Source organism: Bactrocera latifrons, unplaced genomic scaffold (genome assembly GCF_001853355.1).
Source record: "Bactrocera latifrons isolate USDA-ARS-PBARC rearing strain unplaced genomic scaffold, ASM185335v1 scaffold_125, whole genome shotgun sequence".
In the NCBI taxonomy this organism is placed as follows: domain Eukaryota; kingdom Metazoa; phylum Arthropoda; class Insecta; order Diptera; family Tephritidae; genus Bactrocera; species Bactrocera latifrons.
Window position 1 is genome coordinate 169,890 of NW_017534686.1, and position 22,608 is coordinate 192,497.

General features: G+C 37.5%; 1 protein-coding gene across 1 annotated transcript in view; it reads right to left on the bottom strand.

Annotated features, from left to right (window-relative positions):
- The window catches only part of LOC108978644 (helix-loop-helix protein delilah), a 35,516-nt gene extending 12,942 nt beyond the window's left edge, over nt 1-22,574 (bottom strand). Inside the window, exon 1 of the mRNA XM_018949021.1 lies at nt 22,228-22,574. The gene's annotated coding sequence lies outside the window, so the exon portion shown is untranslated. The remainder of the gene's footprint in view (nt 1-22,227) is intronic.
- Between the last annotated feature and the right edge of the window lie 34 nt (nt 22,575-22,608).

Below are 22,608 nucleotides of genomic sequence, written 5' to 3' on the forward strand. Positions count from 1 at the left end.
TGATCTGCGTCGAGTTTAACGTTTGGTACTTGTGTCTGATTTTCGAGTTTCAATGATTTCCGATTGTAAAAACAAAAGACAAGAATAATWAAAAATATATACAATTAAAACAACATACGTTGAGTTGTTGTAAAATGCCATTGGCCACATTAGTCGGGGCGCTTTTTGTCAAATTCATTTAATTAAAGATTGGTACAAAGCGAGTTAGAACGCTCGTGGAAGAAATAGAAAAGTTTATAAAACTATAACATTATATATATTTCTAGATAGAGACTGACAAAGGCGAGACGTGGCTCTAAACTATTGGTTATATTGAACCGGACAGGGCAATATTGGAAATCTTGGAAAATTGTATACTCTGTACCTACTTCTATATGCTACTGGTGGCCGAATTCTATATAATCTGAACGGCCAATAATCGAACCATGCGTCAAAGTCGGGCTAGGCTGCGTCGAAAACGTCGTCAAAGTTCATAAAAGGCGAAAAGAAACCTGCAGCAATCGATTCTTAGATGCTTACGAACCCAGGCCCTTGTTTTATTTTTTGGTTATATGTACATCCGTACCAAATAATAATCATCATATAAAAGCTTACAACTAACCACAATTTATAACGTATAACGTAAATAAAGTAAAGTAATGGCCGTGCAGCTGGATGAGGGGATTTTAGGGGTGGTTTTAAAATGGGGCTACGAAATACCTGGGTGCGTCGTCAGTAAGCTACTCTGCTAACCTTCCTATCTAACAAGGAATCTAGAATGAAGCAAAAAAGAACATTGAAAGTAGAAAGACATCCCAAAAAAACCGTATTAATAAGAGTCGACTCAACAAATTCGGCCAGAACTTTAACGCACCAAAGACAACTTAGAAGCATTCCTCAAAATTTGGTATATATTTTCCAAATATATTCGACATTTCCTATTGGATACTAAGTATCAAACTCGTCAATCACTTAAGAAATTTTTAATTATCTTACCTTTAATCAAGTCTAACGCTAGAAGACCTTCTTTAAAGGAAATCGAATGCTTACCTCGATAACCGAGACTTGAAGAAGGAAGCGAGGCGCATTTGCAGACAAAAAAGAGAGAGACATGTCTGACTACGAAGAGCTTGACAAGGTGGCAGACAGGGGTGACACTCGAAAATTCTACGAAAAGATGTGACGACTAAAGGAATGCTCCAAGACCGGAACATACTCTTGTAAATCATAAAGGTGATCTAGTGACTGATGCCCAGAGCATACTAAAATTATGGAGGGAGCACCTCTTCACCCTGCTGATTGGCAATAAAAGCTTAACATCAGGAGATGGTGAACCCGATTCCTCAATCGATGASGATGGAGCAGACGTTCCATTACCCGCCCAAGAAGCAGTTCGAATAGCAATTTCCAGATGGAATGCCGACCGAGCTATTCAAACACGGCGGTCAAGATCTGATAAGGAGCAAGAATCAGCTTCTTTGTAGAATATTGTCGGATGATAGCATGCTCAACGATTGGAATTTAAGTGTGCACTGCCCAATCCACAAAAAGGGAGACCCCAATTTCGTTGAAAAGATAAACGAGTAGGGAACTAAACTGGTCTAAGCAAGTTTTGAAATGAAAATATTTTTCAAACAATTTTCATAAAATAAAAGCAAAATTAAAATTTGGATATAAAAATAGTAAGATTAACTTAAATTTCTTAAACATTTTTGTTGAAAAGATAAACATATAGGTATTTATKAAATCGAACTAAACTGGTTAAGGAAAGTTTAAAAATGAAAATAGTTCTGAAAATAAGTGRAATACTACATTTTGGGTATAAAAATAACTAGATTTAAGCAATGTTTCGTTTGAAAATATTTTTGGAAAGAAATACTCCTGTTTGAAATTAAGTTTTAAGGGGTTAGGAAACGTCTAAGGTATTGTTGGGATCAAAATGGATGGCCCTAATAAAGCAACAGCAACAAAATTTTGCTGAGAAGGGTTGCCTTCTATTAAAAAATTGAATTGTGTTCATTTGATGAGATAACAGAAAGGTCGTTGGCAGACTTAAAGCTGAAAAAAAATTTGAGGGTTGCCACCTGTTAAATTTTTTTAATTGAATAAATTTGGTGAGCTAAAGATAACGAAAAGAGTCGTAGAAGTCTTATAATGAAAAAATTATTTGATCATATAATTGGGGGTTGCCACTTGTTTAAAAATTTTAATTGCGTAAATTTGGCGAGATGACGAAAAGTCGTCTGATGACTTACAGTTGAAAATACTTTTGAGTATATATTTTAGGGTTGCCACTTGTTAAACATTTTAATTGCTTAAAATGACGAAAAAGTCTTCGGAAGACTTACAGTTGAAAATATTTCTGAATATGTATTTGAGGGTTGCCACTTCTTTAAAAATTTTAATTRCGTAAATTTGACGAGAYGACAAAAAGTGTCGTCGGAAGACTTGTATTTGAAAATATTTCTGAATATTTTGAAATTTTGAGAATAGATTTGAGAGTTGCCATTTGTWTAAAATTTTTTTCAAATATACGATGAGATGATAGAAAAGTCATCGGATGATTTACAGTTGAAAATACTTTTGAGAAGGCTTGCCACTTGTTTAATAAATGTATTTTTTTTTAATTGCGAACATTTTTATTTATAAACCAATAACCCACATTTATTACATAAGCTGCAGGTATATGAACTAAGCCTTATTGAATTTATTTTCTAACTATCATATAATATTGTACATACATATGTATGTTTGCAAATATTTATTATATATATATTATGAACACCTCCTGCTCCAAAGTCTTCTATGTGCATCTTAATAATATGATTAGTTTTCTATGCAGACAAGCTTGGAACAAATGTGCGGACTTACTGAACAGTGCTGCCATTAATGCAAATAAATTTCGAATTCTCAGTGGAAATTGCAAAATATTTAYAGACTTATTATTCATATTAGAAATTTGTTCATATTTTCTGAAGCGTTAAGCATAACATTCTACTGGTATTTACAAGCCGAAATGTAATACAAATACCAACTCAAGTGACCACAACATTCTGCGCCGGCAGTCAATGAGCGAGATTCGACATTCTTCATAACGAATCACTTTAAAGTTGGCTTATTTGTCATACATACATACATACACTCATGAAGCTAACAGAAAAGCTAACAGTATATATTAACCCCGTAGGGATTTTCAGTTTATCTGACCGATTTTGAACGGATAACCAAGAGAGACTAAGTACCAGATATGTGATTATCGATATCTACCAGTCTATTTACTCAAGGTTTGAGGCTCAATTGATTCAAAATTAAGGCCAAAAAATATATAAATTAAGGCAAAAGAAATAGAGTATAATAGTTTGTTGATGAACAGTGCGACCCCACTGACAATTATAAAGTCTTACGAGTATAATTAATAACAAAAAATATAATTTTTTGAACTCCTAGTTCCTTAATTATTTTCCTACTAGGCTTTAAATCCCAGACCAACTGCCAAACTGACTCCCATATAACTATAAATATACTTAACAACTCTTGATGCATGCAGAATATTTCCGTTGAGTTGCTGCGAAAGCAATTCCTGCTGCAAATGTGTTGCAAAATTAGATTGCATCGGCATACAATTCAATTAATTTCCTCAACATTGGCCGACAATGTAATTTACATTATTTTACGCCTCACTGAACTCATTATGTCTAATAATTATATAATTATGAACTAAAATTTGGAAATTTATTTAATATGGATTTATTTACATTTTGTGAAAGTAGAAGAACTTTTGGCCAACATTTTAGTGGAAATGTCTTTTCCATTATTAATTTTATTAATTTTAGACTTTTATTTAACTTCCAATAAAGGCAAAGTTTGATCCAGAAGACCCTAGTATACATGCCTCAAGATGACGACGAGGGTACATTATTARTCAGATAACTTGATAATATTTGTGTTCTAAAATAGAAATATAGTGAGTGTTTTGACAGCACGAACAGGAGCTGCCTTTATGCCACTAGGTTCCCGAAGCGAAGTAAATGTGTCTGGTAAGTGAACGAGGGCAAGACGACATATCTCCTGTCATCAAACAAAAAGTCGTTGAACTCGCAACTTGGCATCCACGTAACTRTTGATAGTCATAACTTCGAAGTAGATAATTCGGTCTTTTTTGGAACCAGTATTAACACCAACAACAATGGAAGCCTCAAAATCCAAATCAAAATAACTTTTGCCAACAGTTGCTAYTTCGAGCTGAGTAGGCAATTGAGTAGTAAGGTCCACTATCGATGARCAAATACCAAACTCTACAAGTTGCTCATCGTTCCCCTCCTGCTGTATGGTGCAGAGGCAAGGACGATGACAACATCTGACGAGCCGGCGTTGTGAGTTTTCGAGAGAAAGGTTTTGTGAAAATTTATGGTTCTTTGTTGGCCAAGACGAATACCGCATTCGATGGAACGATGAGCTGTATGAGTTATACGGCGACATTGACATAGTTCAGCGCTTTAAAAGGCAGTGGTTACGCTGGTCTGGTTACTTCATTCGTATGAATGAATATACTCCAGCTCTGAAAGTATTCGACGCCATTCCGCCTTGAGGAAGGATTAAGACGCCCACACCATTGGAGAGATCAAATATAGAAGGACTTGAATACACTTGGTATCTCGAATTGGCGTCAAATTGTCTTATAATGGATGTTCTTCGACTATCCAGAGAATACTTGGTCTAGTTGCTTGAGCCATTTGTAAAATAATCGTTTTTGGCCACTGTTAAATGAAAGGCAATTCAGAGGACTTCCCTCACTTCCGTGAACTTCTACAAATGACTTCATCTTCCCTAACAGTGTCTTATGCCAGTACCAGATAACTCATCTGGTTGGTTAAAAGACTGAAAGCCAAACTGCTTTAACATTGGAGTTTGCAAAACCGGGTTAGTCGAGAAGGAAGTGGCTATGGTATTAAAACCCGACAAATTATTGTTGCATAAGCTCCGTTTCAGACTCCACATTAAATTCCTTGCCAAACACCTACCTATGCAACTTTGGGAAATTCAGATCCCGATCTCGTTTAGCCGAGGTTTACACAGTTATCCAACAAAATTTTGTTAATTCAATAAAATGTACTGGCGCCTTATTGGTAAGATCTCTAAATTCTCTACGCACTAACACATCACATTGCTGACGAACCGTTTATAGATTGGTGCATACATACTATACATCGGCACAGATTTACAATTGATCCCAGTTAAATCTGGCATTTTCTAGCTTGACCCATTGCGCCACAGTGTGCAGCACCACCTTCGGTGCTGCCGACTCGTCTCTCGTCTTTTKTGAATTGCCATTTGCTGAGCTGCAACGTGTTGGGTTGAGTGGAAACGTGCTCAATTGAGTGGGTTCATTTTGGGTTAAATTGCAAAACATTGGTTGCACGAAGGCATGACATGAAGCGGCACGTTGTCGGCTTGTTTATGTCGGTATGAGTATGCTTAATGTGACTGTGTTTAGACGTACAATGGCCAATAGTTTGACGTATGCACATACATACATATGTATATATATATAGCTATAGAGACTGTAAGATGTATTGTGTATTCGAGTAACGAACAGTGTTGCGGCAACAATGGCTTCGGCTTAGCGGAATTGCCTGTGCTACGGAGCATTATCCTGCTATTGCCTATTATTTTCAGAAGTTCAGCAGTGCTTTTGTGCAAATTCGGGCTCTCGCCTTAATCGGCACGCATACGGATTGTGGGTCGAGCAATTTGGGCGCCTCTCTCTCGTACTCAACCACTACCGCTGCCTCCCCGCTATCTGCAATATCAGTCGGTTTGTGTGTGTCATTTGAATTGCAGGTGATTTAATGCATTCTAATGCATGGTTCTCCACTGCCGCACTCCCCCCGCCTCACTGGTGGTCACAGCTTGCAGCCTGGCTACTCTCAGAAATGTCTTTAGTATTTATACAGAAATAACAAACTAACACTTAGATTTCARTATTCAATTGGGCGTATTGAATGACAGCGCCACACACATACTCACAAACACTCCCACACGCATAAGCATTTTGAACATCCTTCAACGCCCACTTATCAAATGTACCACCGCCCGCACATATAATGCTCATTCATGTTGTTTTTGCATGCGCGCCATTGTCTACGAGTTGTTGCCGCCTGACGTGGCTCRAGCACTAAGCAAATTGAAATCGAAGGAAGCCGGCCTGGCAGTCAAGTTAGCTGCGCAGGAAGGAAGGAAGGAAGTCAGGAAGGATATGAGTGGCAGGCGGCGATGCAATCGCTTCGAGTACAATGCATACAAACACACACACACACACATACATACATATATACGTACAACATCCTTACAACTTAACGCTGCTGAACGGGAGCGAGGCGTGTTTGCGGTGCGTGCGCGCGCTTCCACGACGACAAGGTCTTAGCCGCCATTGCTTTGCTTTGGTTTACCCAAAATACTCAAAYTGTAATAGCTGCAAGACTTAAGTAAATTTGTAATGGTGTCGTGGGCTTGTAAGCATTYGCACGCATTTCGCACATATAGTGTGTCTTTTATGCGCACTTTTCTCCAATTTTTTTTGCGCTTGTTCTCCGTCATTTCTTGTGACGGTTAGCATTTTCGTATGAGGGAGTTAGTGGGTATTCTTTCTCTTGCTTGCTGCATAAGAGGCGTTGCTCGAGTGCAATTTTTTAATGAAATGCATGCTGGACGTGGTCTATTCGGTCGAATATTATTCAATAATAAATGCGGGGTTTCAAAATGGGTGCGAATAGTATACTCAGCATGCCGATTAGGTTGACCATAACAGAAAAGAGAGAGATAGAGTTGCTAGAGAAACTCTGTAAAAATTTTTAAGTTCTTAAGTTGGTATCACATCATAATACCTAACGCCTTTCGTTTTGCCGTGCATTCTTTTAATTCTAAAATTTTGTGAAAGTGGCAACCYTGTTATAATTAGTTTTATTTTAGCAGTAGAGAACTTTATAATCACAAAGAGAACACAAATTTCCGCTCTGACATTTTTTTGCTGACTCATACAATGTTGCATCCAATGTGATACTCTTTAAATTTTAAGTTAAATTACCAAATTAGTTGGCAATCCTAGTCRGAAATATTTACTTACGAATAGTGTATTGTGCATAAATGTTATTAATTTATGCTTTGTTTCTAATAACATAAAATATTTTGTTTAATCTCTTCGTCGGCACGCTTTTTTTCTGACCTATGGCAACTCTATAAAAAATATTTACCTAAATTGGTGATTTTCTAGTGCTACTAACGCCTTTTAGTATTACAAATATAGCATAACTCTAAAAAAATAATTAAATTTTATTAAATATGGCAACTCTATGTAAGTAAATTTTACGGAATGTTAATTTTATAGGTATTAATTTTGACAGAATAATTTTTTTATAATTAAAAATATTTTGATTTATTTTCTTCGTCGGTCCTTTTTTTCTAACCTATGGCAACTCAAAAAATAATTAAATTCTATTAAATATGGCAACTCTATGCAGGTAAATATTATGGAATGATAATTTTATAGGTATTAATTTTAACAGAATAATTTTTTTATAATTCAAAATATTTTGATTTATTTTCTTCGTCGGCCCACTTTTCTTCTGACCTATGGCAACTCCAGCAAAAATAAAATATCTAAATCACTACATTTGTTGTTTTGAATACTGCTAAGGATTTTTAGTATAACAAATATAGCACATTTCTTAAAGAAAATGATTAAATTTTATTAAATATGGCAACCCTATTTGTATAAATTGTATGGAAATATAATTTTATAGGCACTAATTTCGACAGAATGTTTTTKTGTAATTCAAAATATTTTGATTCAAATTTAAACTCCTAAAAAAGCACCCTTTATTCACTCAATTATATATATTCCAGTTTTAGTTGCATTTATGTTATGTTTTCACAGCTTAAATGCAATTTCTGGCAAATTTGCCCAAAGCACGAAATGAAGTTGCATTTAGCTGCTGCCTTGCCTCCTTAGTACACACAGCCATGCCCACACACACAAGCATAAATGCAGCTGGCTTTACAAAAAGGAAAACACAAAGTCTTAATATAAAAGGGAAATTCGCAAAAGCACACCCACCGCTTTTTGAGCGTACAGAAGCGAAATAAGAACAAGCAGTCCGAATCAAAAGGAAAACAGGAAAAACTTATAATGAAGCCACTCAGTCCGCCAAGCAACACATCAGGCTTCTAAACTGCACGCTAACTGCTGAAGAAAAGCTGGGCAGCTCAGCGCAGCTCCTTAGCAAAGAAATCCTACTCCACACAAACACACACATATGCATGCATGTATATTAACCTTTCCTGTCTATATTTGTTTCCTTTTGCCTTTGCTTGCACTTTTTTTATTTGTTTTGGAACGCCGCAGTCTTGTCGGTGAAATTGTGGCATGTTTAAAATATAACAAAAAATAAAAAGAAACTGTGTGAAAATTTGAAAATTTTCAAATTTAATGGTCTCGAGTGGGCCACAGCCGCACACGGACCGCCTGAAAGTTGGTTATTAACCGGCAATTGACGGCCGATAGGCAGACAGGAAGTAATCGTTTTGTTGGCCCACACATCCGTTCGTGAATTTAATTCAGGTTTGGCATGTGCCKCAAGTATTTCAAGTATTTAAAATACCAAGTGTAAAATATTTACATTCTTGGCTTGAAATGGTCARTTTCAACAGAGCTGTACAGATTGAGGGGGTTCAGGGTTCAAAAAAATAAGCGTAGAAAACATTTTCTTCAACGGAACAGGGCTTGAGAGTAATGACCATAGACCTGTGACATCAATTTATGTAAAGATTTGCCTATCTTGTTAACCTTTTAGAAGTCAGTTGCAGAAATATTGAGCAAAATTCTCGAGACTACATTCTTCTCTTAGAATCATAGGACTAACACTTTTTTCTCTATACTTTAAAATCTGTTAGGGTTCGAGGAACATCTAAAATCACTACCGTACTTTGGGTTCGACACCCGGTTGCAATGCAATTCCAGGTTCAATTGAAAAAGCGTCAGTTCTTACTGCATTCGGGTTATAACAACAACCACCATGATACTAATCGAGGCGCCAGTCCGCAAGAGCAGTTTGGAGCGAACTCCAAAGGTTCCTACTTCCCGTGGCACCAGAATTAAGTCTCCGGTCAGACATACTCACACATACGCACATACTCTCACGCAAGAATCTAAACCTAATTCTCAGTTAAACGCCTTCGTCTAGTGGAGATCACACCGCTAACATTTAAAAGTCCATCAGTCCAGGTAATCTCCATACGACCTATATGCATCCAGTCTTCTACCCGATCTATCAGATAAGTGTTTCTGATGTAAAAATGCATTTAGAGACAGATACCCCGTATGCAGAAAATGCAGGCTTAGAAGTATGGGTTACCTCCAACAAATCCAACGTTCGGAATGTACTCATAAGTCACTCGACTGTCAGGACTATTGTCCCAACGGTTTTCATACTCCCTACATGTCCCTCCCTCTCCACGTGCTCTGTGCAGACAGCCGGACAACATTGCAAAGGTTTGGAGTAACAAAAACATATTGAGAACCCTCGTGGAGAAGTAGAGCTGAACCCCTTTGAATTACGTCGATTCGACTATTGATATGTAGTAGAATAAACTCCTTAAGGTATCTACATAATTAAAGAAGATTTATGTATGGTATTGTGCCAGACTAACTCTCAGCTTTCTAGCCTATACTAGGCCTAGAAGCATTGATTTCATAGAGTTTTAAAATAAATCCAAAAATGTATCAGACTTTATTCAAACGGAATATCAGAATAACAGAATAAGTGGAAGAAACCAAACGGGCATATTCTTAAACCGAAATAGCTGGCAACCCTATTTCAGTGTAATTTTTTTAACACGGCCCCAATGCAAATGTTTCCACTTGAAATCATTTTACAAGTGTGCATACCGATCAAGATAAGAGGCCACATGAGCATTTGGTCACTATAGAAAACTACGAGAGCAATTTGATAAGTCTAACGACTAAATAAKGTTGCCTTAATTTCTTTGCAATAAACGTTTATGTCAAGAAACGGTCTTTATCAGCGGCCTGCTGAGAATGTGGGATTGGCTCCATTATAATACCATAGTGTTCATTTTATAGATTCCAAGGTTATCAGTAGAAGTGGTCCGTCGCTGTCTGGAATACGTCAGAGTGTGCTTACACTTAAATAATGTTATAGCCTAAGGAGCTTTTAGAGCTTTTGTCACATACTTTTTTGCCAGCAAAATCAGAAGCTTCTTTCGTAGCTTAAATTTTTACTGTGTCCAGCGGGTATCCTCAGATTTTGTCCAAACTTTTAGTAACTTAAATAATTAGTATTAGATTGGAGAGCTTTTTGATCTCTTTTCCTTTTATAAAATTTCACAATACGTTGAATTATGAAATCACCCTCTCTAATCGTGGATCTACCTGTCTGGTCTTTTTTAGCAAGTTGTTAAAGTTGGTAGTCACTAAAATTATAAGGAGCTTTTAGAGCTTTTAATTTTTGCAAGTAAAATCAGAAGCACAAATTTTCAATGTGTTCAGCCAGTATCTCCAGGATTTGTTCAAATTTTTATTAGCTCAAATAATTAGTATTAAGTTCGAGAGCTTTTTGTGCTTCTTTTATACYATTTCACTATTTCGATGAATTATGAAATCACCCATCAATATCGTGGATCTCACTTGCCTCGGTCTAGTCTTTTATAGTAAGTTGTTAGTTATTCAAATTATAAGGAGCTTTTAGAGCTTTTCAATTTTGCAAGTAAAATCAGAAGCTTCTTTCTTAGCTTAAATTCTCTAATCGTGGATCTATCTGTCTAGTCTTTTTTAGCAAGTTGTTAAAGTTGTTAGTCACTCAAATTATAAGGAGCTTTTAGAGCTTTTCATTTTTGCAAGTAAAATCAGAAACTTCTCTCAGAAACTCTTAGCTTAAATTTTCACAGTCACAGTCCAGTTGGTATGGCCAGATTTTGTCCAAGTTTTCCTTGGCTCAAATAATTAGTATTCGGCTCGAGAGCTTTTTGAGCTTCACATCTTTTATACTATTTCACTAGTTCGTTGAATTATGAAATCACTTTTTCTTATCGTGGATCTTACTTGCTTCTATCTAACTTTTTTTAAGTGACTCAAATTAATTTTAAATATTAAACTAAGGAGCTTTTTGCGCTTTTTTCAGTAAAGAAAATTCCGTAATTATCTGACATACCTAACCACATTTTCTTAGTAAGTGTTCKTGTAATAAAAATCGTGTTTTCTATAAATTTTAAATTGGTTTAAGTGAACTCAAAACCACTSATGAGCCTAGGAACTTTCCTTCAGTCGGAAGTAGACTTCTCTCTCTAATTTTACTCATCTCGTGCCTTCGTAGTGTTCCACAGACATTTATTCTTATTCATTGAAATAAGTATTGAACTTTCAAGCTTTTTGAGCTTTTTTAGACCACTACCGCACAAACTGAGACAAGTTCTTGTATAGAAACTTTATTGGACTTATTGCTTCGCCCTCGTTCWTTCGTATATTTATACACATATGAAAAAGTTGACGTGTAAATTGTTGCGGTGTGAAACATTGAGTGGTGTATTTACCGCATTTGAAATTGAAGTAGTGTTATATGCCACTGAAGTGGCATACTTCAAGGCTTGATTGGAGCAGCACAAGTGTTCCCAGTAGCACTTGGTGCATGGCAAATGGAATCAACAGAGCAACAAATCGCTTAGACTAATAATAAAGTACACATAGTAAAGCACTAATTCAATGAAAATTACATGCACATACCATATATACATATATWTACAATAAAACATACATACMTATATATGATGTATACACTCATATTCATTCATTCATWGATTGACTCATGCGAACAAAAATAAAACTTTTCTTCATTCACACCTGTTGGTATTGCGTTGCGTGTTGTTGGCCAATAAACGACAACAAAACAAATACAGTTAAATGCAAAGAACAACATAAAAAGCCCATAAACAAAAGCAAAAATAAAATTCGCAAACAAAAAGCAACAAAAAAAGCCAGCGTTGAACGCCAACAAAACGAATTAAGCACAAAAACAAAAACCAAAAATTAATACTATTAAAATTATTTATGTAAATTATAGAGGCAATTTATGTACATACATATATGTGTGTGTATTTGTACTGTGCTCAGCCGCTTTCGGCCGCTAACGCGCCGCTGCGCCGCCGCTGGCCAATCAACGCGCGCCCGCTAAGCCACAACTGCGCCCAGCTAGCCAGCACTGTCGACCGCATAGCGGTTGTGTGGGCTTAMAATTTTATTGACTTATGTATTTGCGTSGCGCAGCAGCAACAATTTGTGAATTTAAGCGTATTTCAAAAGCTGACAACTTCAGCGACTTGCCGCGCCCGCGTGCGCCCGCATTTGATTTCATCCATACAAATGAGGCTTAAGCTGCTRTTGGCGCTGTTGTTGTTGTTGTCGTCGTGAATGTGTGCAATTAAAACACCCACAAACGCTTTTGAGCCGACCGCAAAAATCACGGCGACAGCGCAAGCGGAAGCGCCAGCCGTCCAGCAGCGGCACTAGCGGCTGACCGCGCGTGCCGCAAAATTACAAGTTCTGCTCTGAGCGCGCGCGCGAGTTCACATGTGCACTGCGCGCTGAGTTGTCCGCACTTGACACTGGCGAAGTGACGTGAGCCTGTTTGGATTTGTTAATGTTTTCTTTTTCTCCCTTTATGAAACTTTATTTATTTGCGTCCAATTCATATGTGTTTCTCATTATGCGCCAGCAAAGTGATAAATATCGATATGGATATCGCCATGGAAATGGTTGTTATGGGCTTGAACTCATAGTGGTTGCGTTTGGTTCCAAGAAGTTTCATTAAAAAAAAAAAAAAGAAATATCATGAGAGTCACTCTCGAAGTAAAGCTCATAATATCGCGTTTAATTTTCTGTATTTTCCTTTCGAAGGAGATAAGTACGAAACTCGTTTCCCGGAGTTAGAACAGTCTTAAAAATTAAGTATTCTAAATGACAATTCGACTTCAAAACGGTAAATATAAACCACATTCACACCAGTCGGGTCGACGTATTTTTTAACCGATTGGCAGCATTACCCCAAGTTACTACAGTGATGTTTTTGTAGCTATAACAACAACAGGTAATTTTATTTCGAAAGTTTACGCTTTCACGTTTGCTACTTTTTTTAAAGATCTCGTCTTGTCGAGCACTAAACAGCGACTTTCTTGTCAMAGTAACTTCTTAAACGGCTTGAAGTGCCATCAAGATAACAGAGTTTTGGTCTCCACTGATACGATCCCATATTGTATGCTGGCAAATTCCGTAAATATCTCAGTACAAGTCATATTATAATTTGGTATACCGCAAAAACCATTGGAATCTCTGAGTGAGATAACCAAATCATTCATTTCACCATGAAGTGAATTTCGGTATATGACTCTTCCGAAAAATCGAACTACGTATAATTAACTTTAGAGACGGCAATTACTTTCACACAGCAAAGTTTCTTCGCCTAAAAATCTGATATTTGGGAATCAGTAATCAATATAACTAGATCGCTGTGTCCGTAGAAGAATTTGACTTCTTTAGAGAACACTGAATTTACGCATATTCTAGATAAAGACTCATTCTTCTTCTTCATTGGCGTAGACAAGGCTTATGCGATTATAGCCGAGTTTACAACAGCAAAAGGCTGTTGGTGGGTCCCAAACCTAGCGCACCACCCTAGGTAGAGATGGTTCGCTCGCCTTAAATAGATGTTCTTTGGCTTCGGTCGTAAGTAAAATAATCGTTTCTGGCCACTACCAAGTAAATGACACTCAGAAAGCTTTCCTCACTTGAAATTGGAATTAATTGAGAGACTTACTTCAAGAGCGTGCTGAAACTGGTTATGCAAGCAGCCTATAATGACTTGCTCTTTATCAAGTTAAATAAGAGAATTATTATGATTTTTTTCAAGATGAATCTTCCAGCCATTAAGGGCAACTTGTATTGAGTCATTAAACACATTACTTTAGATATATCGCATATAAATACATTTTAGACTTAGATACGAAAATCTAGAAGTTCCCGATGTGCCGCAACCCCTCTTTTCCATTCGTTCGAGATTCTTTTGAAACATTTCAAATACATAATTAAAATTTCAGTCAGACCAGTTTTTAAACTAGTCATACATATTTCAATGGCCGTGGGTGTACCAAAGCAGCTTATTGCACTCGTATTTATCGTCCGTTGCTTGGCGCATGTGGGCGCCTCTTCAACTGCCTCCACTCTGCTTCAATGTTACCGCGTAGGTGTAGCCATATAGTGGTTGTTATTGCTGGCTTATCAATTGTTGCATTTACGAAATATTTTTGACATTATTCGATATAAAAACGAGTACAAGTGCAATTTCGAGATTTACTTGGAAAAAAAAGAAAAAAAAAAAATCGAAGTGTTGTGAAATATTTTCTGTTTTACCGAAATAAATGTGATACCTTAACAATTTAAAGTCTTGAATTTTTCAGAATATTCAGGCTTTGCGGATTTTTGATTGTTGAAATTCTTTTAAATTTTGTATCCGTCTAATCTTGTGAAGGAATAACGCTATCAGCATATTTTTAATATTTTCCAGGCATCTTCGATGCCCTTGGGAATTCTTCACACCCATTTATAGGGCCGATCTCTACTCTTTGCTATTTCATAATTCCTTCCAATTGAAACATATATTCGTAAGCGATGATTCAAAGCTAATGGTCTGCGGCATTATAGTGGTATCCTAGCCGAGTCAGAAGTAAAATAATTTCCAAATTTTCAAAGATCTTTGAGAAGATTAAGCGCTGGAGCCCAGTTTCTGTTACTACTTTTTGAGTAGTACGCCTTTGTCATCTCATCTTTTTCATATTCAATCATAGAGTCGATAGCAACTTGGAAAGTCCTACATCTTGAAGAGAATKTAAAATGCTTACGTCCTTGTTTTTGAATTATTCTCAGAATATTAGCTTACCCATAAATGACGAAAGATGTTATCGAGATCTAATATGCATAAAGACTTTTAATGCAGCGCTTTTTTAGGGGAAAGGTTCATCATCATCCTTTGATGGGYTTGGAACAAGTTAAGTATGCATTCCCGGATATATTCCAAGATCGCGTGGTGTTGACTGGGTTGAAAGTAACAATCACATCGACTCTATCACCTTGCGCTCCACTACATCTAACGCGTTTCAAACCCATGTATTCAGCCGTGCAGCTTTCGAGTGTCACCAGGAACCCGTTCAATACTTCAATAACAGCTTTCTATGATTAAATTCGGCGATACTGTTTACCTCTCTGTTCGGTAGTTTGATTATAACGAATCTTTTGAAGGCTTAAGAGAATTAGTAGTGTAAGGTTAAAAGGTCGAATCGAAAAATCAGATTTCATTTGGRCAGCGGAAAATGCCAGTATTGATCGAAAAGACTCTGAAAACTCTAACTACCACAAATTTGTTGAAGCGGTTGAAGTCAATTCCGGCCATGTTCGCCTAAGATATGACTGTCCAGAAGTTTCAACTYGAGTCTTGCTGGACAATGACGCAGAAAGCGCCTGGATGATTTCAGCTCACTTTCCTACGACTTTGGCACTTAACTACCGACAAAATTTTCAGCAGTACGGCGTGAACGCCTATTGAGMAGTGACCAATATCATCGGAATATACTATATATACGGATAATATCTACGATTGCGGCAAGTAGAACCTTATTGAGGCCCAGTAGTTCAGTGGATCTCCTAAGTCAAAAGAATCTTGCAGCCGCATGGAGCTAGTTGATCTCCAGCGACCCCTAAACACAAGCGATGTTAAGAGCTGGACCAAGGACACACAAGTACAACGTAGATCCAACTTGTTTCCACTCCGATAAAATCTAGATGAGGGTGCCTTCTCTTGCGACTAGATTGGCTTGGCTGTTCCCGGCGACAAYGCTCTGACCAGGCACTTAGGCGAGTGTGATATGAAAGTAACGTAATGCTGTCTATAATGAGGTCAGACATTCCTTAACTAACTTTGAGCGCAAAGCGAGTGGGCTCAGAGCAGGTCTTGCCACTGTGGCATCGGAGTGAATGCTCACTTCTTTGAAGGAGGTTGCACTTCGGAGCTATAWATCTACTGCCACCTTAWTTGCAWCCACTTTTGCTTGAARACGCTACCATCCAAACCTAACCTGGAATTATCTGCSTGCYATAAGGCACACGTTTTTTCAGAAAAAATGGTAAAAACGGTTTCACTTTAAAGCCTATGACCTATTTTGAATTTGGATGAATTTTTAAAGCATTTCCATTCACAAAATTTTTTGACGACACTTTCAAAGATCTTAAGTAGATTTCAGTGTGCTCAACTAATATCAGTAAGCTCTCAAGCACTTCTTAAAGGGCTTCGTATAAAGTACTCTTTATTTCTCTGTTAATGGAAAACTCTCTCACTAACTCACTTAATAGCACTAATAAATCTTGAGGTATTTAACAACAACAATAAAGCACTAACCACATTACCTATACTATTACAAACAGACCCTTACGCTTAGCCACGAATCATTTACCATGAAAGACAGCCAACTGTCGACAGCAAAACTGACAAACGCCTTGAAACGCCCACACATCAAAACGCCGTGAACGTTTTATGAATGTGGCCTAAATTCTTATCAGCGGCAAGACACAGGAACACACACACACATGCGTGTGCCGGCCACACGTSGGCGTTGACTAGCTGAGAGACGAACTTTGACCTGCCCGCCAATCRGTCTGCCATATGGAAAGGACATGGGCACGTGGCCACATACTCGCCACTTACAGATACGCGTTTACCGCACATAACGGTACATATGTACATATGCGCATGCATGTTACTTTCCACATTTATGGCGTCCTTAATAGACCGCATACATTTCGCCAACTTAATGGCATGAAAATCAAGTATGTTTCCTCTTTATAATTGTGCCGAAAAGTTTATGCGCCGCCGCCTTGCAAGACAATGAACCGGCAAATGCATCATAAGTTTAGTTTGTTGTTGTTCTGTTGGTTGTTGTTGTTTRGTCTTTGTTGCTAAGCGCTCAAGTGGGTGGGTGTGCTTGGTGTTGTTTTCTCGCTTATTAGGTATTAGTTGGTATTGTTGTTTTGTTTGTTGGCGCGACGTGTTGTACTTGAGTAGATATTTGGGTTTTATTGCTGGCACAAACACATTCATACACATATACCAACATACATACGGATGGACAAATACACTCATAGATATCCAGAGGCAGACATTCGTTATTACATTTCCTGGTTTTAATGGAACTACTTGAGCGCACGATATGCGATTTTGGCCACAAAAAAAAAAAAAGAAAAACAAAGATTTGTAAAAGCCGGCACTAGAATGCTATGATAAATTGGCGCAGTCTTATACAGTGGTGTGCTGAACAAATGTAGTAGATATTTTGTGATAAGAGAATTCTTTTTAAGTACCTTAAAAAAATTAGAAATAGCGGAAATAGCATTTTCTATTTGCTATCTGGTTACATTTGCTGACCGAAATCACCMTTTTGAAAGCATYCATCAATAGARTTTACCRTTTTTACAGTTTCAGTGCCACGAARCGTTGTGTTGTGAGCTTAAAGCTCAGGAAAAATAAAATATATGAGGAACTGCAGTCGCTTCTCGRGTGTTACAGTGAACCGTCGGGAATGTCCTTATCTTGGGTTTACGTTCCATTCAGTTGTTCAAACCATTTGGTGCCCGCAATGAAACTACTTATTTTCATTATGTTTTCTGTAGTTAGACATTTAATGTTCCAAAACTTAGTGCCCTGATTTCTGATAAAGCTGAACACTCATAGACGGAGTGAAGAGCCGTTTCCTATTTACTTTTCCTGGACCTATAAGCCCTTGGCTTTTGCTTTGTTATAGTTCAACCAAATCTMATTTGGTTGTAGATCCCCTTATATTRTGCGCTGTTTGTTCAAATTGGTKTATTGAGCTCTCMTGGATCACTCCAAGCAGACAAAGTTTGTGTCAAAGTTATTGGATCTGATCTTATTTGGCTGACAAGTTATACTATTGGACAAAACTGCACAAGAAAAATTCAAGGGCCGTTCCCACAAACGTCATGGCAACGTATTCGGAATAGACTTGTATTTTATTCGTCTATAGACTTTCTACTCGGCGACAAATCTCTACTGCCGCTACAAATACAACGAGTTTATCGAAAAACTACGAATATTAGCGTCAACATGTTTTCACACGTCTCTGCAGTACTTCTACAGCCCTAGTATGATATATATACATATATATTTTAACCTACGACTCCGCTGAGGAAAAAAGAGCCACGCCCGAGGATTTTCTTCTGTGGTTTCATTGTAGAATTGGCCTTAAGATTGACAAGCTAACGGCCTAACTGTTCAATTCTGCTGTTGAGGTATCGACTGAAGCCTCCAGACTTGTTGCCAAGTAATTGGCTCATTCAGGTGCTAGAACCTCGTGCGCTGATAAACAGGGGTACCACGGCTAGGTGAGATTGAAAATTGAATGCCACTGGCTATATATATATATATCGTCCATTTATCATCTTTGGACCATCTTGTGCCCTGAGTAAGCTTCCAATCAAACTATTATAGCATAAGAGTATATCGTTTTTCTTTGGTCGTCAGCATCTCGTTTTTACGAATAGGGGGTACCACGCCTAGGTGTGTTTGAAAATTGAATGGTAGTGGTTATGTATTCGCTTTATCATCCCTGGTCCATCTTGTTTCCTGAGTAAGCTTCCATCAAAAACATTTTAGAGTAGTTTAGGTCTTAAGGCATAATTTTTCTTCGRTTTTCATATTTATTCTGTTTCACTTCTCCGTGGAAGATTTGGATTAGCTCTTTTGTAAGTTTAGAAATCGACAAATGAAGATATTTTTGCCGACAAAGAGGTCGAATGAACTTTCTTCAAGAAATTTATAGCGAAGTACGCCATTCACTTAGCGGAAGTCGGTGAGGTTATAAATGACTCCACTRTGAATGGCGGTTAGTGCTTGTCAGAAATTAGTTGCGTCCGAAGTCTGTTCGGCTTATTGTTTAATTTCGTCGTCGTAGCTGAGAAATGGCCTCATTATGCTCCTAATAAACGGTTCCGCTCCAAACAAATGCGTGCTGGGATGATTTCTGCTTGGATAGGAGTTCATTATGCYCCTTMACTGGGAGCATACGAGCCTCACTATGCAGGTGTTCKATGGGTGACATCAAGAGGCATCCTGTGCAGTTCGGAGTGYAGTRTTCTGACAAGTTTGCAGCTTYCTTGTTTGCGAGGTCGTATGAGAAGTGATGGAACTCAGACTGTCGAAAGTCACACCTAAAGTTTTAGGGTTATTCACAATCGGAATCTTAACGCCATTGACTGCAATGTTAAGTCTGTATTTCTTCGTTCAGTTTGCGAATATGGTCGCTGCGAATTTAGCGGGGGAGGTTGTTAAGTTCGGTGCAGCGAGGAAGCGCGAAAGGTCGAAGTSGTAGCCATTTTCTTTTTAGCGCATGCCATCGATTCTATTGCCGGACGTCATTATGGTGCAATCATTAGCGTACGAGGTGATAGAAATTCCCTCTAGTGGTTGCGGCACTGTCGAGATATAGCAGTKAAATAATAATGGGGAGAGTACACCACCCTGTGTTACCTCTTGTTTGATTCTTCTCAGTTTTGAGTTTTTCGCATGCAGCGATTGTCCATATGAAAAACCTGTGACACTGCTTTTGACACATCACAGCACTGTAGCATAACAGGCATACRCATATACTTATGCATATCTAATGTAAATATGTTTGCCTATGCAACCATTGTCTGCAGAAATTTATTTTAAATGAGCGTGSCTACCTTTTCGCCTGCCAACCAGCGAATCGCCATGCTTTTATTCGGCTTTCTTCCGCCCGCGCTSGCTGCTATTTGAAGCAAATCTCCAACAAATGTATGCATAGAAGTATATATAGTCGTATTAATATATATTATAAAAATATGTATATTTGTATAATAGAAGCATCACACGGCATGCCAGCCCAGTCACCTATTTGACTATTTCATTGTCTGTCTGCCTATTTGACGGCTTCGCATGGGTATGTTCGCTGGCGTTTCCGTACACCCACCGCTGTTCGCCCAAGCAATAGCGTGCAATGAGTTCTATAACTTCATTTGTATATGTGTGCTGTCTCTTATACACATCTAGATGTGTATAAGAGACAGCTGTTCGCCCAAGCAATAGCGTGCAATGAGTTCTATAACTTCATTTGTATATGTGTGTGTATGTATGCTTGTATGTATATCTCTATATTTTTATTTCATTATACTAAATGTATTTGTCTCTGATTCTATGCGAAAGCATGCAGATACCGCTCATACATTAAATGTTTTATTATCGTACGTGCAGTAACGAGCGAGTCTACACACACACACACACACACACCCAATCACACATTCACATTCACACTTGACGCAAAGAAAATTTTGAAATCGTCGAACCTGGTCGTTTGTTGGTATTTAAATTAAGGATTTCATTGCTTCTTTTGCAAAGATAACAGTTAGTAGGCCAATAATTGTAATGCCAAAAACAGCAAAAACAACAAAGCCAAAAAGACCTTAATCTTTTACTCCTTTTGTGGCATATTCTTAGAGATATGCGTTGGTTACTTCTTGAAGTCGTWTAGAGAGTATTCAGTGTGCATATAAGTAAGTTTTGTTGGTCTGATCAAATTTGACCCGGACTGTCGAAAAACTATCTAACTAAAATCTTTATTAACTTCTTTAAAATATTTTCTTGAGCTAATACAGGAATGTCAACGCTTAAACTATTACATTTGTTATAAGCTTCGGCTGAGATGGCTTTCAGTGATCTCAGCGCCTTCAGTGATCGTAGCGAATTTTGGCTTTTTGGTTTCGGCTCACTTTTATAAGACCACTAAGTTAGGTGAATTCTCCACAAGGATCTTCGCAATAAAATAGATCAGATTCCCCCCACAATCAAGATAACTTTCAAAGCAGTCGGCTTTTCCATTACTAAATAAAATTTGAAAATTTCGGTTAGAGGATGAAGGCGAGAAACTACCCTTGATAATGCCCGGAACCGATACTTTGGGTAACAAACTCATGTTTTCCCAAGTATATTCCTTATATTTAGTCTCTTGGTAAACATTTGCTGTGTTTATACATGAAACAAAAATTCTTCGAATGAAGAGGCAATCTTACAAACAGAGGACATTTTTGAAGCCTCTGAAAATTTTTTTTTTTGGAGTAAAAATCTCTCGACAATTTGCTCGACACCGTCTGCTATAATCTCAAAGCGCTGATGAGCTTGCTAATAGTTAATTATGACTTTTGGGCCGAGCAGCTGGCTAAGTGTTGCTACTCCTACTTCGCAGTCTCATTATATCATTGATATATTGCTATGTAAGCTCCATATATCAGAGCTTAAGAGTGGCGCTACTTGTCTCGCCCAGCTAATATTTATTTGTTTCTTCTATTTTGTTTACTAATTTGCATTCAGCAGTGAGTGTATAAAACATTTATTACTTTTAATCTAATTGCGCTGGTATTATTATACTAACCGCATTCGCTGGGGGAGCGAAAGACACTAAGCATTTGGCGCCTACCACAATAAATAAAGCGACTAATTACATACTTGCTAATCTCTCTGTTTATGGGGGAGTGTAATGGCCTTTCAACTGTGCTAGTCATTTAGAGTAATGCCGTTTTTGTTGTTGTTGTGCAAATAACATTAATTTCGGCATAACAAGAATATTTGAGGCGATATTTTTCTGTGTTAATTAGTAATGATATGAAATAGCTGCTTAAACGAGAGTGAAATATAATTAAAGCAAACAAAAGGAAATTGTCTACAATACTCGKTCCGGATTGTCAAGAGTTCAGAGATGTAATCGCGACCATGTTTGTCGAAGTAATTGATCAGAATAGATCTGACGACTAAACTGAGGTTTATTTGAAAAGAAATATTGACAAATCGTMCTACAAAAATGATGGGAACTATGTTGTATGAAAAAAAAAAAATGAATTTTAAAATCAAATCGGCATTTTTCACCTAACTACAATAACAAAAATGTTAAATATCAATAGCAGTGCTCTAACCTTCACCTGCTTGARAGAGTGGTGTACTTGTTTTTCCTTYAAATTGTTTTCTTAATTTTTGTGTTTGTTTTAGTGTTGTTGTGCTTGTATTATAGTTATAGGCATATTTTCCTCATTTTTCAGCAATATATACGTACATTTTTTTTTATTTGTATGCAACTGCAAGTTCTCCTGGAGCGTTTGACAGCCGTTGACTAATAAATCACTCAGTCACTTGTTGTCTTGCTGGGGGAAAAATCCTACGCATACATGCACATATGTATATATGTATGCGGTCTATGCGGCTGTCTTCAACAGCAATGCAAGGCAATCACTCACTCACTACGTAGCCGCGGGATATTTTTATTTCCTTTTATTGAAGTTCGTCAAATGAAATGGCGGACACTTTTCAAGAAAATTTTTGGTTCATGGTGTTTTTACTTATTTATTTATATTCGTGGTTGATTGAATTTTGGAAAGGTTGTTGTTGGTTTTTGCTTTTGCTTTTGTGGTATGCGGTTTTTTTTTTAATATTTTAT